The sequence below is a fragment of the Giraffa tippelskirchi genome, chromosome X (assembly GCF_054371585.1).
Source record: "Giraffa tippelskirchi isolate mGirTip1 chromosome X, T2T-mGirTip1v1.2.pri, whole genome shotgun sequence".
NCBI lineage: Eukaryota > Metazoa > Chordata > Mammalia > Artiodactyla > Giraffidae > Giraffa > Giraffa tippelskirchi.
The window spans coordinates 38,424,507-38,441,169 of NC_137289.1; the positions used below are offsets into that span (position 1 = coordinate 38,424,507).

The following is a 16,663-nucleotide window of genomic DNA, read 5'->3' on the forward strand; positions in this document are numbered from 1 at the left end:
CAGTTCCCAGCGGAGGCACTCATGGCGCCACTGGGTCCAACCGCATTCGCTCCACTCCGCCTTCCCGCCGCATTTGAATTTGAGTGGACACTGATATTAAGCCGCAACTTTCTTTGTCTCTTTTCCAACTCCACCCCTTCGTTTTGACATGGTCACATCCAAGGTGGGGATGGCTCCAGAGCGAGAGATTGGCTGCCGCTTTGGGGGTAAGGCGACCGGGAGATGGCCGGAATTAGTTCTTCCGGAGCGCGAGTATACGCGGAAGTCCGGCTACTCCCGCCCTCCTTTTTCTCCTGCTCAGTTCCCATTGGCTGCCTGTCTTAGACAGGCACTGAGGTCGCGGAGCTGGACCTCTGGGCGCGAGGCGTGTGTATACCAGTGCGCCTGCGTTCGTTTGCCCGGCTTTTCAGAGTGTGCCATGTTTTCTCCGAGTTTTACCGCTTTTCCCGAAGGGGTTGAATGGCTGCCTTGGTTACTGGCGAGGTTCGGCACAGTCAGTGGCTGTGCAGGGCGACCGTGTTTCAGTCTTACTGAGCTCTCCCTCAGTCTGGATCAGATGGCAACGCGCGGTAAGTCGCACAGATGCATGCAATTCATGACCAGGGAGAGGTCTCAGGGCTTGTTTCGTGTCTCTCCCTGGAGAGTAACCTGGGTCAGGGAGCTTGGGGTTGTGTATGGCTACGTGTGACATCACAGATGCTGTTTTGGGTACGCTTGATCTCTCTGAGCCATTGGCCAGGATTGTGGGTGATGGGGTATTTGATCGGAGTGGATTTTGAGAGCCATAGTCCAAAGCCTCTAGGATGTGTGTGCCTGTGTGCCGGGATGTGCATTTTTGGAGCTTTGGGGCACTTGAGTCCCTGGGTGTGAGATCTCTGTGTAGGCGTCTGCGCCCCAGAATGTGAGATCTCTGAGCTTTTGATTCTGGGTCCCAAGTTGTGCTGTCTCTGAGCTGCTTTGAGGAGGGGTTTGTCTTAAGGTGGAAACTCTCAGCTGCTTGGGGTCTGCGCACAGGGTGCAGGTTTTCCATTTGTCTGGGAACTTTATCTGCAGGTTGTATGATGTTCTTGAGTTACTCAAGGTTATGTCTTTCTGCTTAGCGGTTTCTGTATTAACTTAGTAAGTGTCCGGAGTGGTTCGGAAGTCAGTCTCCGTGATGTGAAGTATCTGTGCGATTCTCATTTGTTTCTGTCTTGACGACCTTGGTCTGTTTGGAGGCTCTTTGTCGCAGTGTGTTTGGTCTCTGTCGTATTTGAGGGTCTGAGGCTCGAGTTGTGAGCTCTCTGTGCAGATACTCAGTGACCTTTTTTTGTGTGTCTGGGTATCTACCTGAGCTGTTTGGAGTCGTTGTGTTAGAAATAAAACCTCTTGAGTTCTTGGCTGTGAGGTCTCTGTCCAGGAGCTGAGGATTTGGAAGCTGGCAGATATGATTCCGAAGCCTGGAACCTGACATGCTGACTGTGTGTCATTGAGCGTGTATGATAATTAATTCAGTGGGGCCAGTGTCGGTCTTGGAGGGTACCTGTGCATGTTAGCGATGTGTGTAAAGGGCCTGGCTCCCGACTGTCCTTCAGCAAATGTTTTCTGAGCACCTGCCATATACCAGAGCGCTATTCGAGGAGTTTGTAACAGGACAAAACGGACCAAGTCTCTCGTTTCAGAGACCTGGTAGTCAGTAAGTAAATCAAGGGTGGGTGGCAGGCACTATGAAGAAAGATAATACTAGATCAGGGGAAAGGGGGTGTGTGGGGTATGATGTTATTATTTTATTCAAGATAATGAGGGAAAATCTCCCTGAAAGATGGCAATTAAGCAGAGATGTGGAGGAAGTGAGGGAGCAGGCCATGGGCTTACCTAAGGGAAGAGCATTCCAGGCTGAAGGAGCAATAAACGCAACAGTCCTGGCAGGGAAATCTACTTGAGGTGCTTCTGAATGTCAAGGAGTCCCGTGATGCTCTGAGTTTGTCATGTTTCATTGGGTTTAGCACTCATTGCAAAGGGTCTGGTGCCGAAATCTCTGTTTCTCCCACAATTTGTGGTCATCCGCATTTCACAGATGAAGGACTCAAGGCTCCAACGTGTGCCCTGCACCTTCTCTCCTAGCTATACCTGAAATTAGGAGTGAAACCTTCTGGTCCATGATGAGACAGAAAGCTTGAGTATACCAGCTGCAGGGATGATAGCATCCAGCTGAATGTCAGTCAGCCAGCGGATATCAGTTACAATATGGGAATCGCGCCTCATAACACTGCTACTCTTGATGCAGGGCAGGACTTAAGAAGGAGGAAGCAACTGGGGCAAAGGAGGGAGGCAGGAAGGAGAAGCTGGAGGACAATGAGAAAATAAAACCAATGGCTTCATCACATTGCTTGGATTTGGCCCATTTTACCTTGAGTAACTGGTTGTGTTAGAATATAGTCACCTTTTCTCTGTCCCTACCCATTTTTTCCCTCCCTTTGTCTGTTGTGCCAGGGATACCACCTGGGCCTGGAGATTTCTGTAAATTTTTCAACTACAAGCTCGATTTTTAAATAGATTATCTATTTCTTTTTGGCTCAACTTTGTTAGTTAGTTCCTTTCACCGAAATTGCCAGATGTAGTTATTATAATCATTCACAGAATCCTTTTAATTTCTGTGAGATCTGAAATCTATTTTACTTCCGATATTCGTAAGTGTTGTCTTTAGATATCTTGCTTTTTTTGGTCTACATGAGTAGACGTTTATGAATTTGTATTGATCTTTTGAAAGAGCCAGCTTTGGGTTTTGTTGATCATCTCTACTTTTTTTTTTTTTCTGATATGTGTTCTGATCGCTATTTCCCTTATTTTGCTGACAGTCTCGCTACTAATGAGGTTTACTAAAGTCCCTGAGAGTTTCCCAAGCATAGTGAAAACGGACAGATTCTAGGGCACTATTGTAGCTGCACTAAGTGAGATGCACCGAGTGCGGATCATGAAATCTCCATTTTTCTTTTTTTAGAATTCCTCAGTTCTGATTGACATGGACAACTTGTCTAGGCACTACTAGAGCAGAGGAATGGTCTTATTTTGCCTCCTGCCAGGCTCTGTCTCCACTGGGAGCATGTGTAGGTGACAGGGGTTTGCTGCCTTCTCTGATGCACAAACCCAAGACCTCCAGTCTAGGAGACTCACTGACCTGCTGTCTGCTGTTCTGAGGAGGCTCTCAGACTATCCTTTCTGCAAAACATCCTGATGCAGTCTTGCCAAGCCTCTATCTGAAAGATTTCTGAAGAAATCCGATTTCTATTTCGTGTGCATTTCTATGAGGTAAGATCAATTTGTGTTATGTGGTAGCTGTTATTCTACATATTTTGCCATAGCCGTTGGATCTTAGCCTTGACTGAATAAATACAGAACACACTGAGGTTTCCACAATGCCTCGAGACCGGTGGTTCCCTGACTGCTGGGCGACTCTGAGCAAGTAACATAGTGTCTCTGTGCCTCATTCTTCCATTAGCCACATAGAAGCACTAGCTTGGAGTAAATTTAACTACTTCATGGGGCAGTGTAGAACACTGACCATGTTAAGACAGGGGAAAGTGTCAGAACAGTATGTGCCATATGGTACGTTCCCGGTCAATTCTAGCTGTTGTCATTACTGTAGTTAATATTATTGCTGTTCCACATTTCCCTGGATAGTGCTCCAGGGACACAGTGTCAAGACCACCTTTGACTCACCGCATGGACCTTGCAGCATCACTTCAGCCCTTCAGGGCCTCAAGAATGGATTGTATGAGGCATGGGGGAAGGATTTTTTTTTTTTTTTTTTAGCATAATGAGTATTCGGCTCTTCCTGTGGGGACATTGTGAAGCCTAAATACAACACTGAGGCTTCATCATGTGCTCGTATGGAAAAATTTAGTGCATATTCTCTATGCAGTTACAAGTCTAATGACCCCTTCCTATGATATGTATAATGACAGGAAGTAAGTGGTCACTGGCCAGTTATAGAACTAGAGTATATAAAGTTTTAAAAACCTTACAGAGGGTCATTTAAAGGCCAAGAAACTTCTTCACATAGGTTTTTTTTTATTTTGGCTTTCTTTTTATCAAGTGTAATTCCCCTGTATCAAATTCTGAAAATCTCAATCTAATGAAGATATGAAAATGTTAATAGTCAAACTTTCATCATTAATGCTTTATTTCTTGTTTAGTTTTCACATTGCCAGTTTTAGTGTGTTTCTTATTTCTTCTGCTAATATTCATGATTTTTAATCCAAGGGTAATGGTATGGATATTTTCTGAGGTAAATCATGAGGAGATCGTCAGCCATGATTTTGGATGGAGAGTCTGAGGATGGAACACGGGTGCTAGAGAGCGGAGTTGGGGTGGGAGGGGAAAAGGGTGGGGGCGGGGACGGGGGTGTGAGTACAAGCAGAAACGGAAGTGAAGAGAGGCAGGAAGATAAGCTCACCCTTCTGAACCGTGGTTAGCTCTCCATGTGTGCACGTATAATGAAGTCTTTGAGTACTCATCACAACACTATGAGGTAGCATTTTTAATGCTGTCATCCCTTTCGGCAGCTGAGGAAGCAGAAACACGTAGCGGTTAACGGGTGAATGAATTTACCCAAAGTCACCTCCCTGGCAAGAGCTGAGTCAGATTGGTGCCAGGTGGAGAGGAACAGAGACGTGTTGTATCTGACCCCCAATCTGGAACACATTGCGGTGTCTAGTGTACTCTGGATCAAAAGGCAGATCCACATGTCCATCCGCAGGAAACTTTACCGTGTACGGATTGAACACAGTGTCTCCTAAGTGCATGAAAGACCATGGGATGTCAGGTCAGCATGCACATATCACAGAGAACAGTTCCTGGTCCAAATAATAGATACAGTATCATGAAGACATTAACTCCCCTATCTCATACTTTTTAAAAATGAAGAGAACGGAACCTGGAAGGCAATAGATCACATATTAAGGGGTTTTTTCCCTCTCAATTGTGACATTCTAGGTAATTTCCAAATTAACCTATTTCTAGCTTTTAACAAATATTTATTTTTCATTGATTGATTATTATTTACAGTATTGGTTTGATTTCTGTCACACCTCAACCCGAATTAACCATAGTTTTCGGTGTACATATGTCCCCTCCCTCTTGAATCCCTCCCACTTCCCGCTCATTCCCACCCCTCTAGGTTATTACAGAGCCCCCGTTTGTGTTCCCTGAGTCATACAGCAAATTCCCATTGGCTATCTATTTACATATGTTAATGTATATTCATCCATGCTACTCTCTCCATTTATCTCACCCACTCCCTCTCCTCCCCTACCCTTGTGCACAAGTCTGTTCTCTATGTCTGCGTCTCTATTGCTGCTCTGGGATCAGGTTTATCAGTACCATCCTTCTAGATTCCACATGTATGCGTTAATATACGGTATTTGTTTTTCTCGTTCTAACTTACTTCCCTCTGTGTAATAGGCTCTGGGTTCATCCACCTCCTTAGAACTGACCCAGATGCATTCCTTTTTTTCTATGGCTGAGTAGCATTCCATTGTATATACGCACCTCAGCTTCTTTATCCATTCCTCTGTCGATGGACATCTAGCTTGCTTCCATGTCTTGGCTACCGTAAATAGTGCTGGAGTGAACACTGGGGTACGTGTGTCTTTTTCAGCTTTGGTTTTTGGAAGGTCATATGCCTAATAGTGGGATTGCTGGGTCACATGGTGGTTTTATTCCTAGTTTTTTAAGGCATTTCCACACTGTCTTCCATAGTGACTGTATCAATTTACATTCCCACCATCTCTAGCACTTGTTGCTTGTGGACTTTTTGATGATGCCCATTCTGTCTGGTGTGAGGTGATATCACGTTGTAGTTTTGATTTGCATTTCTCTAATAATGAGCTTCTCTGGTGCCTCAGATGGTAGAGAGTCTTCCTGCAGTGCAGGAGCCCCAGGTTCAATCCCTGGGTCAGGAAGATCCCCTGGAGGAAGAAATGGCAACCCACTCCAGTATGCTTGCCTGGAAAATTCCATGGACAGAGGAGCCTGGTGGGCTACAGTCCGTGAGCTTGCAAAGAGTTGGACACGACTGAGCGACTAACACTCTAATCATGAGTGATGGAGAGCATCTCTTCATGTGTTTCTTAGCCATCTCTATGTCTTCTTTGGAGAAATATCTGTTTAGGACTTTTGCCCACTTTTTGACTGGGTTGTTTGTTTCTCTGGTATTGACTTGTATGAGCTGTGTGTATGTTTTGGAAATTAATAGTTTGTCAGTTGTTTCAGTTGCTATTATTTTCTCCCATTCTGAGGGTGGTCTTTTCACTGTGTGTATAGTTTCCTTTGCTATGCAAAAACTTTTAAATTAAATTAGCACCTAGTTATTTATTTTTGTTTTTATTTCCTTTATTCTAGGAGGTTTGTCATAGAGGATTTTACTATGATTTGTGTCATAGAGTATTCTGCCTATGTTTTCTTCCTAGAGTTATATAGGTTCTGGTCTTACATTTAGGTCTTTAGTCCATTTTCAGTTTATCTTTGTGTGCGGTGTTAGGAAAGTTATGACCAACCTAGACAGCATGTTAAAAAGCAGAGACATTACTTTGCCAACAAAGGGCCGTCTCGTCAAGGCTATGGTTTTTCCAGTGGTCATGTATGGATGTGAGAATTGGACTATAAAGAAAGCTGAGCGCAGAAGAATTGATGCTTTTGAACTGTGGTGTTGGAGAAGACTCTTGAGAGTCCCTCGGTTTGCAAGGAGATCCAACCAGTCCATCCTAAAGGAGATCAGTCCGGGGTTTTCATTAGAAGGACTGATGTTGAAGCTGAAACTCCAATACTTCGGCCACCTGATGGGAAGAGCTGACTCATTGGAAAAGACCCTGATGCTGGGAAAGTTTGAGGTCAGGAGAAGGGGATGACAGAGGATGAGATGGTTGGATGGCATCACCGACTCAATGGACGTGGGTTTGGGTGGACTCCGGGAGTTAGTGATGGACAGGGAGGCCTGGCGTGCTGCGGTTCATGGGGTCGCAAAGAGTCGCACACAACTGAGCGACTGAACTGAACTGAACTGAACTGATGGTGTTAGGAAGTGTTCTAATTTCATTCTTTGCACTGAGTTGTCCAGTTCTTCCAGCACCACTTACTGAAACTGCTGTCTTGTTCCCATTGTATATTCTTGCCTCCTAAGTCAAAGATAAGGTGCCCACATGTGTGTGGGTTTTTCTCTGGGCTTTCTATCTTGTTCCCTTGGCCTTTATTTCTGTTTTTGTGTACTGTCTTGATGACTGTGACTTTGTAGTATAATTTGAAAGCAGGTAAGTTGATTCCTCCCGCTCCATTCTTCTTTCTCAAGATGACTTTGGCTATTCAGGGTCTTTTGTGTTTCCGTACGAACTGTGGCTTTTTTTTTTCTAGTTCTGTGAAAAATGCCATTAGTACTTTGATAGGGATCACATTGAATCTGTAGATTGCATTTGGTAGTATAGTCATTTTCACAATATTGATTCTTTCTACCCAGGAACCTGGATTATCTCTCCATCTGTTTATATCATCTTTGATTTCTTTCATCAAATTATAATTTTCTGTATATAGTTCTTTTGTCTCCTTAGGTAAGTTTATTCCTAGATGTTTTATTCTTTTTGTTGCAGTGGTGAATGGAATTGATTCCTTAATTTCTCTTTCTGATTTTTCATTGTTAGTATGTAGGAATGCAAATGATTTCTGTGTATTGATTTTGTATCCTCCGACTTTGCTAAATTCACTGGTTAGCTCTAGTAATTTTCTGATAGTATCATGGTATTCTATGTACAGCATCACGTCATCTGCAAACAGTGAGTGTTATACTTTCTTCTCTTCCGATCTGGATTCCTTTTATTTCTTTTTCATCTCTGATTGTTGTAGCTAGGACTTCCAAAACTATGCTGAATAATAGTGGTGAAAGTGGACACCCTTGTCTTGTTCCTGATCTTAGGGGGAATGCTTTCAGTTTTTCACCATTGAGAATAATATTTGCTGTGGGCTTATCATATGTGGCCTTTACTATGTTGAGGTAGGTTCCTTCTATGCCCATTTCTTGAAGAGTTTTAATCAGAGCCAATGCCCCCACAGACTGAGGGGTCCACAGGTCATGATTTTAGAGCCCCCACCACTTGATTTACACTGGGTGACTCTGCAAACCCTCCAACCCCTCTTGCGGATACAAACACACACAACAGCACAGCAGAAATTGTGAGCCTGTCTTTGTCTCCTGAGGTAATTGCAGATTTGTGGACTCACTACCCAGAGTTGTCACTGGCCATCCTTTGCTCATTCTTGTCCTGAACAGGGTCACCGCAGAGATGCGTGGACCAGTCTCCCCTAGACTGTGGACGTCTCCTGCCTCCTCTTCTCGTTGTTAGACATCTCATGTTCTTTCGCCTTCATCTCCCATGTCAGCAGGGGGCTGGGCCCATGCACATACACGCAAACACAGGTGACACAAGCACACACCTGTACACACGCATGTGCAAGGCACAGGGACACAAACAGGGAACAAATGTGTCAGTACCTGAAGAACCAGTGGTTCACACGAAATGCAGTGATTTCATATTTCTCATAGGAAAATCCATTCTGATCTTCAAATGTGAAATATACAGAAGTCCAACTTCCATGAAAGAGTGTTCAAGCCTAGATTTTGATAGAAGAAATACAAAGAATTCCATATTTTGCGAAGAAGCAGTGGTGCACATATTTTCATTTGTGAAACAGAGAGAACTCCAATACCATATAGGTTCTCCATATCTTAAGAAAACCAACGCCATGATTTTCGTCTGTGAAATATAGAGATTTCCATATTTAATGTAAGGAAGTCACCACCCAGATTGTCATATATGAGGTATAGAAAATACCATATTTCATGTAAGAAACTCAGCATCCAGATTTTCCTAAAGTGAAATACAAAAAGTTCAATATTTCATGATGTAAATTCAGCACTGACATTTTCATATGTAAAATATAGAGAATTCCATTTTTAACTGAGTAAAATTTCACCCTGATTTTCATATGTGAAATATACCGAATTCCATAGTTTAGGTAGTAATATTGGTGCACAGATTTTGATATCCAGAATATACACAATTCCGGATTGTACATGGGTAAATTAGCACCCAGTTTTTCATGTGTGACATACATAATGTTAAGTACTGCCTAGAGGAAAATTTGAGCAGAGATTTTCCTATATGATATATAGAAGATTTCATATTTTGTGGTAAATGGGTGTCCAGGTTTCACATGTGATTCTATAGAGAGAACTCCACATTTCATGTGGGAAAATTGGCAACTGTATTTTCATATATGAAATATAGACTTCAGGGTTTTTTTGTATGAATGTCTGGGATGGGATTTCCTTATATGAAAGATGAAAAATTTCTTATGTCATGTGTGAAAATCTGTTCACTGATTAATATATGTGAAAAGTAGAGATTTCATATTTCATGTAGGTAAAGTTTTTCCCAGTGTTGTATAATGTGAAATATAGACAGTTACATATTTATGTAATAAAATCATAAGATTTTCATATATGAAAAATACAGAATCCCATGTATCAATATAGCAGAAAAACCCTTCCTCCAATTATCACCTGTAAAATATACAGAAGTCCATATTTCATTTAGGAAAACTTCTAATGTGATGTCCACATGCAAAACACAAAATTCCACATTCACATTTGAGAAACTGTGCCTACAAAACCCATGCTAATATTTTAATATGTGAAGTTTAGGGAATTTAATATTTAGTGTAGGAAAATGAAAGTCTATATTTTCAAATGCTAAACACAGAGAATTCCATATACCATGTAGGAAAATGTGCAGCCAATATTTATAAATGCGATACGAAGAATTGAACATTTCATTTGTGAAATGTAGAGAAATACATATATTGTAGAACACACAACGCCAATATTTTCATATGTGAAATATAGATTAGTCTATATTTAAATCAAGGAAATCTGTGCTCAGATCTTTTATATGGAATGTAAAGAGTACCACACCTCATGTAAGACAAGCTCTATCTAGATTTTCATTTGTGAAATGTACACATTTCGTATTTCTGGAATGAATATTTGCTACTGGAATTTCATATTTGAATGATAGAGAATTGTACATCTCTTGTCAGAAAATTTAATTGAGAAATTCATTTATGAAAGTAGAATTCCATGATTCAGCAGGAAAATGGATACTCAAATTTTCCTATGTGAATAATACAGAATTCCCTATGCATGCAGGAAAATACGTGCACATATATCCATATGTGAAGCATGCAATATTTCATATATCATGACCAAACATATACAGCTAGATTTTCAGACATGAAATACAGATTTCATACTTCCTGGAGAAAATTCTGTACCCATATTTTCGTGTATGAAATATAGAAAGTTACATATTTCCTGTAGGAAAGTCATCTTTCAGGCTTTCCTATATGAAATATAGAGAATTCCATATTTGAAGTGGGAAAATCTGCACTAATACTTTAATACAAGAAATGTACAGAATTTCATATTTCATGTAGAAAATCTGCACCTAGATTTTCAAATGTGAAATATAAAGAATTCCATTGTTCGTCAAGTTAACCTGCCCTCATGTTTTGAAAGGGACATACAGAGAATTCCATATTTCATGTGGGAGAATCTAAACCAAGATATTCATATATGACATGTAGCGAATTGCACATATTATGGAGCAAAATCAGGGTCCACATGTCATATAGGAAATATAGGGATTCTATATTTCATAGAAGCATATCTAAGGTAAGTTTTCCATACTTGAAACATAGAAAATTCCATAATTCATGTAAAAAATATGAACTCAAATTTTCGTATCTAAAATGTACACGTTTCATATGTCATGTGAGAAAATCTGTACCCTGGTTTTCATATGAGAAATGAACAAACGTCCATATTTCATCTCAAAACTTCCTCATCTTGTTTTTACTTGGGAAATATAGAGAGTTCCATATATTTTCTAAAATATCTGGCCTGAGAGTCCCACATACGAAACGTGGAAAATTTCATATGTGATGCGTGAATATCTGTACACTGATTTCTATATGTGAAATATAGAGATGTCATAGTTCAAGTAGGAAAATCTGTTCCCAGATATCTATATGTGAAATTAGAATTACATATTCTATGTCAAAAAATCATAATTAAGGTTTTCTTATATGAAATATGCAGAATCCCATATAGCAATATAGCAGAAAATCTACACTTAACTTATCATCTGTAAGATATACATGATTTCATACTTCATTTAGGAAAATCTGCACTCAGATTTCCACACGTGAATCATACAGAATTATATAATTTCACAGTTGAAAACCTAGGCCCACAACACCTGTGCCAATATTTTAATATGAGTTCTAAGGAGAATTTAATATTTAATGTAGGTTCCTGAATGTCTATATTTTCCAAAGAGAAACACAAGAGAATTCCATATGTCATGTGCAGAATGTGCACACAGATTTTAATAAGTGTAAAATAAAACATTCAGTATTTAAGCAGGAAAACCTTTTTCCAGATTTTCATATAGCATATTGCATGTTTCATGCAGGAAAACCTGTGTCTAGATTTTCAAATGGGAAATATAGAGAGTTACATATTTAGTGTAGAAACATCAGCACCCATGTTTTCATATGTGAAATACAGAGTATCCCCAAACAAGGAGATCTGTGTCCATATTTCTTTATGTGAAATATGAAATATGCCAACTTTCATGTAGGAAAATCTTTACCTAGATGATCATTTATGAGATGTACAAATTTCCTAGTTCAGTAATGAAAATTTGCCTCGGTGTTTCATATTTGGACTATGGAGAATTATATACTTCATGTCCGAAAATCTTAAGTGAGATTTTCATTAGAAAACTGCAAAATATTCCATACTTTATTCAGGAAAACATGTGCTCAAATTTTCCTATGTGAAGAATACAGCATTCCATGTTTATGTAGGGAAAAGAGTGCAGAGATATCCAGATGTGAAACATACAATAGTCCATCTATCATGACCAAAAATATACAGCTAGATTTCCAAACATAAATACAGATATCAAATTTAATGTAGAAAAAACTACACCCATAACTCATATGTGATATAGAGAAAATTGCATATTTCATCATTCAGGAAAATCATCATTCAGGTTTATATATGCATAAAGCAGGGCATTCAAAACCAGTGCTCTGGAACAACCCATAGGAATAGGGTGGGGAGGGAGGTGAGTGGGGCTTAAGGATGTGTGGGACACATGTATACCTATGGCTCATTAATGTTGATATATGGCAAAAAGCATCACAATATTGTACAGTAATTATCCTCCAGTTAATACAAATAACTTAATTTGAATTCAAAAACGAAAAAAGTGGAAGGAACTCTACTCAGTGCTCTGTGGTGACCTAAATGGGAAGACAATCCAAAAATGAAGGGATCTATGTATGCCTATAATAGATTGACTTAGATGTACAACGGAAACTAATATAAGATGGTAAAGCAACTCCATTCCAATAAAAATTGTTTTCAAAATATAACAATTCAACTATAGCTCCAGCAGTGAATGAATAAATGGTTCCCCCATTTGCAATATATATGTCTGAGGGGACATTATGCTTTTTAAGTATAATATTTCAGTTAGAGGAAGATAAAAACTATATCATCACATGATATTGTTAGTTAATTTACCTGAGTTATAGAAACAGAGTAGAATGTGATTATCTTGGGCTAGTGGAAATAGACCATGATGGTCTAAGTTACCCACTTTCAGTCAAAGTTTGTATAATCTCACCAAGGAAGATACTGTAATAGGGGCAAGATGGGCATGGAGCTGCCGTCCTTAGCTAAAGACCATAGAGGTTAGAAGACCAGGTCCACCAATAGTCAGCCTCTCAGCAGAGTGTAGTAAAAGGTATATTTCAGCCTTCGTCCATGGCCCTCCAGGTCCTCTGGCCTTGGTCTGGGTAGCAAGGGGTGGAGCCTGGGGACAGGCCAAAGGCCGAGTCTTGCAGAGGTCCAGAGACCTTGCTAGAGACACTCACTGGCCTGGCCCAGGGTTCAGAGCACTAGGCAACCTACCTCTGCCATCCCCACCTCCATGACTCAACGCTTGCAATAATCTGATTGGGTCAGAGTCTACAAGACCCAGCTTCCCCCCCAAAGTTAGGGTAGACTGAGAAGACTGAGGGCAACTGTGGGCTGGGCACCTGGCTCCCTCCTTTAAGGTGGCTGGGCAGGGTATGGGGACCTTGGTAAGAGGAGGGCCCAGAGACTGAGAGCTGCATCTTCAGCTGTGACTGGCCACTGGTGGGAGGACCAAGACTGGGTGCTGGATGAATGCTCTCAGGCAGGATAATCAGCTTGCCCAGGAAGCCCCTCCTCCTAAACAGGACCTTGGAGTGTGAAAGTCAAGCTTGGAATCTTACCTTTCAGCATTGAGACTAATATTTGTTTTGCTAGAGGTTTACAGGAACACAGTTACCTCACTATGACTTTTCTTCAAGAATAGAATATCTGACAGCAAGAAGGTTGTCAGAGCTAATCACATTCCTCCCTCAAGTTTTGTATAAGTGGGCATTCTTGAAAGTGTTTGGAAAGTTCAGGATTGTTAAAGGCATAAGCCACCCATCTCCTTGCATGGCCCTGCAAGAAAATGCTCTCTTCCTTAAACTGCAATGTTCTGATGTTGTTTGTCTAACTAACCCATGGGTACATCAGTTCAGTTCAGTTTATTCAGTCAGTCAATGTCAGTCGTGTCCGACTCTTTGCGACCCCTTGGACGGCAGCACGCCAGGCCTCCCTGTCCATCACCAACTCCCGGAGTTTCCCCAAACTCATGTCCATTGAGTTGGTGATACCATCCAACCATCTCATCCTCTGCCGTCCCCTTCTCCTCCCACCTTCAATCTTTCCCAGCATCAGGGTCTTTTCAAATGAGTCAGATCTTCGCATCAGGTGGCCAAAGTACTGGAGTTCCAGCTTCAACATCACTCCTTCCAATGAACACCCAGGGCTGATCTCCTTTAGGATGGACTGGTTGGATCTTCTTGCTGTCCAAGGGTCTCTCAAGAGTCTTCCCCAACACCACAGTTCAAAAGCATCAATTCTTCCACGCTCAGCTTTCGTTATAGTCCAACTCTCACATCCATACATGACTCCTGGAGAAACCAAAGCCTTGACTAGATGGACCTTTGTTGGCAAAGTAATGTCTCTGCTTTTTAATATGCTGTCTAGGTTGGTCATAGCTTTTCTTCCAAGGAGTAAGCATCTTTTAATTTCCTGGCTGAAGTCACAATCTGCAGTGATTTTGGAGCCCAAAAATATAAAGTCTGCCACTGTTTCCACTCTTTCCCCATCTATTTGCCATGAAGTGATGGTACCAGACGGCATGAGTTCTCTGAATGTTTAAGCAAACTTTTTCACTCTCCTCTTTCACTTTCATTAAGAGGCTCTTTAGTTCTTCTTCACTTTGTGCCATAAGGGTGGTGTCATCTTTATATCTGAGGTTATTGATATTTCTCCCGGTAATCTTGATTCCAGCATGTGCTTCATCCAGCCCAGCGTTTCTCATGATGTACTCTGCATATAAGTTAAATAAGCAGGGTGACAATATACAGCCTTGATATACTCCTTTTCCTATTTGGAACCAGTCTGTCGTTCCATGTCCGGTTCTAACTGTTGCTCCCTGATCTGCATACCGATTTCTCAAGAGGCAGATCAGGTGGGCTGGGGTTCCCTTCTCTTTCAGAATTTTACACAGTTTCTTGAGATGCACACAGTCAAAGGCTTTGGCATACTCAATAAAGCAGAAATAGATGCTCTTCTCGAACTCTCTTGCTTTTTCGATGATCCGGCGGATGTTGGCAATTTGATCCCTGGTTCCTCTGCCTTTTCGAAAACCAGCTTGAACATCTGGAAGTTCATGGTTCACATATTGTTGAAGCCTGGTTTGGAGAATTTTGAGCATTACTTTACTAGCGTGTGAGATGAGTGCATTGTTCAGTAGTTTGACCATTCTTTGGCATTGCCTTTCTTAGCAACTGGAATGAAAACTGACCTTTTCCAGTTGTGTGGCCGCTGCCGAGTTTTCCAATTTTGAAGGCGTATTGAGTCCACTGGTTTCACAGCATCATCTTTTCGGATTTGAAATAGCTCAACTGGAATTCCATCACCTCCACTAGCTTTGTTCATAGTGATGCTTCCTAAGGCCCACTTGACTTCACATTCCAGGATGTCTGGCTCTAGGTGAGTGATCATGGCATCGTGATTATCTAGGTCATGAAGATCCTTTTTGTATAGTGCTTCTGTGTATTTTTGCCACCTCTTCTTACTATCGTCTGCTTCTGTTAGGTCTATACCATTTTTGTCCTTTACTGTGCCCATCTTCGCATGAAATGTTCCCTTGGTATCTCTAATTTTCTTGAAGAGATCTCTCGTCTTTCCCATTCTATCGTTTTCCTCTCTTTCTTTGCACTGATCACTAAAGAAGGCTTTCTTAACTCTCCTTGCTATTCTTTGGAACTCTGCATTCAAATGGGTATATCTTTCTTTGTCTCCTTTGCTTTTCACTTCTCTTCTTTACACAGCCCTTTGTAAAGCCTCTTCAGACAGCCATTTTACTTTTTTTGCATTTCTTTTTCTTGGAGATGGTCTTGATCCCTGTCTCCTGTACAAGTTCGGGAACCTCCGTCCATAGTTCTTCAGGCACTCTGTCTGTCAGGTCTAATCCCTCGAAGCTATTTGTCACTTCCACTGTATACTCGTAAGGGATTTGATTTAGGTCATACCTGAATAGTCTAGTGGTTTTCCCTACTTTCTTCAATTCAAGTGGGAATTTTTCAATAAAGACTTCACGATCTGAGCCACAGTCAGCTCCCAGTCTTGTTTTTGCTGACTGTATAAAGCTTCTCCATTTTGGCTGCAAAGAATATAACCAATCTGATTTCGGTGTTGACCATCTGGTGAAGTCCATGTGTAGAGTCTGCTCTTGTGTTGTTCGAACAGGGTGTTTGCTATGACCAGTGCGTTCTCTTGGCAAAACTCTATGAGTCTTTGCGCTGCTTCATTCTGTACTTCAAGGCCAAATGTGCCTGTTACTTCAGGTATCTCTTGACTTCCTACTATTGCATTCCAGTCCCCTGTAATGAAAAGGACATATTTTGGGTGTGTTAGTTCTAGACGGTCTTGTAGGTCTCATAGAACCGTTCAACTTCAGTTTCTTCAGCATTACTGGTCAGGGCATAGACTTGGGTTACTCTGATATTGAATGGTTGCCTTGGAAACAAACAGAGATCATTCTGTCGTTTTTGGGATTTCATCCAAGTACTGCATTTCAGACTCTTTTGTTGACTATGATGGCTACTCCCTTTCTTCTAAGGGATTCTTGCCCACAGTAGTAGATATAATGGTCATCTGAGTTAAATTCAACCATTCCAGTCTGCTTTAGTTCTCTGATTCCTAAAATGTCGACATTCACACTTGCCATCTCCTGTTTGACCACTTCCAATTTACCTTGATTCATGGACCTAACATTCCAGGTTCCTGTGCAATATAGCTCTTTACAGCATCGGACTTTCTTTCCATCACCAGTCACATCCACAACTGGGTGTTGTTTTTGCGTTGGCTCCATCTCTTCATTCTTTCTGGAGTTATTTCTCCACTGATCTCCAG

At 41.2% G+C, this 16,663-nt stretch overlaps 1 protein-coding gene across 23 annotated transcripts in view; it reads left to right on the plus strand.

Moving 5' to 3' along the window:
* Positions 1 to 400: 400 nt before the first annotated feature.
* Positions 401 to 16,663, plus strand: part of LOC145536441 (histone-lysine N-methyltransferase PRDM7-like) — a 50,017-nt gene continuing 33,754 nt past the window's right edge. For 13 of the 23 annotated variants that reach the window (XM_081565847.1, XM_081565848.1, XM_081565829.1 and 10 more), the window contains exon 1: positions 401 to 569. The gene's annotated coding sequence lies outside the window, so the exon portion shown is untranslated. Of the gene's footprint in view, positions 570 to 2,980; positions 3,289 to 16,663 lie in introns of all 23 variants that reach the window. The other 10 variants (XM_081565843.1, XM_081565828.1, XM_081565839.1 and 7 more) reach the window with 1 other exon arrangement.